Source organism: Trifolium pratense, unplaced genomic scaffold (assembly GCF_020283565.1).
Source record: "Trifolium pratense cultivar HEN17-A07 unplaced genomic scaffold, ARS_RC_1.1 scaffold_90, whole genome shotgun sequence".
In the NCBI taxonomy this organism is placed as follows: Eukaryota; Viridiplantae; Streptophyta; class Magnoliopsida; order Fabales; family Fabaceae; genus Trifolium; species Trifolium pratense.
The window spans coordinates 47,501-50,000 of NW_025721072.1; positions in this window are offsets into that span (position 1 = coordinate 47,501).

Below are 2,500 nucleotides of genomic sequence, written 5' to 3' on the forward strand. Positions count from 1 at the left end.
CAAGAATGTCCATGAATTTGATTGAAATGATGAAAAGAGCAACGAAATTGCAGGGGAAAACACGTTAAGACGTAGTTTTTGCTTGCCTGCTGTGCCCATAGGCGCGCCCCGTGCCTGCCGAGCCTACCCCCACACCCACCCTCCCCCTATATATGACTGGAAGGCCATTTTCAGTTTTGTAGAAAAAGTGCACTTTTTTCCCTGTATCCATAAGTTTTTAAAAGTGCTTAAAAGTGGACCTAGAAGACGAATTTTTTTTTGAATTTTTTTATGGTTGTTAGGGACATTAAAACAAGCAAAACCACGAAAGAATCGTAATATTCCGATGTCGGATGAATTAATTACGAATTTTTCGGCCGAAACTTCGCAAAGGGCGGATACCACGTAAAAAACAACCTAGAAGTCGAATTTTGACTTCGTTTTTTTTGTGCACACCCCACACAATAAGTATAAGTGGACTGGAAAGTGGCTAAGTGATCCGACGAAGTTTCGATTGAGTTTGATTTTTTGGCCGAAAACTCGAAAAAAGGCGGATTTGACGTAAAACGCCGCCTAGAAGTCGAATTTTGAGACGGTGTCTTGTGTGCACACTCCACACAATATGTATAAGTGGACTGGAAAGTGGCTAAGCATTCCGAGGAAGTTTCGATTTATTTTGATTTTTCGGCCGAAACGCCGAAAATAGGCGGATTTGACGTAAAACGCCTCATATAAGTCGAATTTTGGGAAGGTGTCTTGTGTGCACACTGCACACAATATGTATAAGTGGACTGGAAAGTCGCTAAGCATTCCGAGGAAGTTTCGATTTATTTTGATTTTTCGGCCGAAACGCCGAAAATAGGCGGATTTGACGTAAAACGCCTCATATAAGTCGAATTTTGGGAAGGTGTCTTGTGTGCACACTGCACATAATATGTATAAGTGGACTGGAAAGTGGAAAAATATTTTCGGAGCACTTTGATTTTTTGGCCCCCCGCGTGCCTTGCCACGCCCTTGCTTATAGCAAAACGAGACGGGGCCTTGGTCCAACTTGGCATAGGCATGGAATTTGATCTTTATTACTTGGCCACGGTCATGCCACGGTACATGGAGGTTGCTTGACACCCCCGTGTGCATTTCGGAGCACTTTGATTTTTTGGCCCCCCGCGTGCCTTGCCACGCCCTTGCTTATAGCAAAACGAGACGGGGCCTTGGTCCAACTTGGCATAGGCATGGAATTTGATCTTTATTACTTGGCCACGGTCATGCCACGGTACATGGAGGTTGCTTGACACCCCCGTGTGCATTTCGGAGCACTTTGATTTTTTGGCCCCCCGCGTGCCTTGCCACGCCCTTGCTTATAGCAAAACGAGACGGGGCCTTGGTCCAACTTGGCATAGGCATGGAATTTGATCTTTATTACTTGGCCACGGTCATGCCACGGTACATGGAGGTTGCTTGACACCCCCGTGTGCATTTCGGAGCACTTTGATTTTTTGGCCCCCCGCGTGCCTTGCCACGCCCTTGCTTATAGCAAAACGAGACGGGGCCTTGGTCCAACTTGGCATAGGCATGGAATTTGATCTTTATTACTTGGCCACGGTCATGCCACGGTACATGGAGGTTGCTTGACACCCCCGTGTGCATTTTCGGAGCACTTTGATTTTTTGGCCCCCCGCGTGCCTTGCCACGCCCTTGCTTATAGCAAAACGAGACGGGGCCTTGGTCCAACTTGGCATAGGCATGGAATTTGATCTTTATTACTTGGCCACGGTCATGCCACGGTACATGGAGGTTGCTTGACACCCCCGTGTGCATTTTGGAGCACTTTGATTTTTTGGCCCCCCGCGTGCCTTGCCACGCCCTTGCTTATAGCAAAACGAGATGGGGCCTTGGTCCAACTTGGCATAGGCATGGAATTTGATCTTTATTACTTGGCCACGGTCATGCCACGGTACATGGAGGTTGCTTGACACCCCCGTGTGCATTTCGGAGCACTTTGATTTTTTGGCCCCCCGCGTGCCTTGCCACGCCCTTGCTTATAGCAAAACGAGACGGGGCCTTGGTCCAACTTGGCATAGGCATGGAATTTGATCTTTATTACTTGGCCACGGTCATGCCACGGTACATGGAGGTTGCTTGACACCCCCGTGTGCATTTCGGAGCACTTTGATTTTTTGGCCCCCCGCGTGCCTTGCCACGCCCTTGCTTATAGCAAAACGAGACGGGGCCTTGGTCCAACTTGGCATAGGCATGGAATTTGATCTTTATTACTTGGCCACGGTCATGCCACGGTACATGGAGGTTGCTTGACACCCCCGTGTGCATTTTCGGAGCACTTTGATTTTTTGGCCCCCCGCGTGCCTTGCCACGCCCTTGCTTATAGCAAAACGAGACGGGGCCTTGGTCCAACTTGGCATAGGCATGGAATTTGATCTTTATTACTTGGCCACGGTCATGCCACGGTACATGGAGGTTGCTTGACACCCCCGTGTGCATTTGGAGCACTTTGATTTTTTGG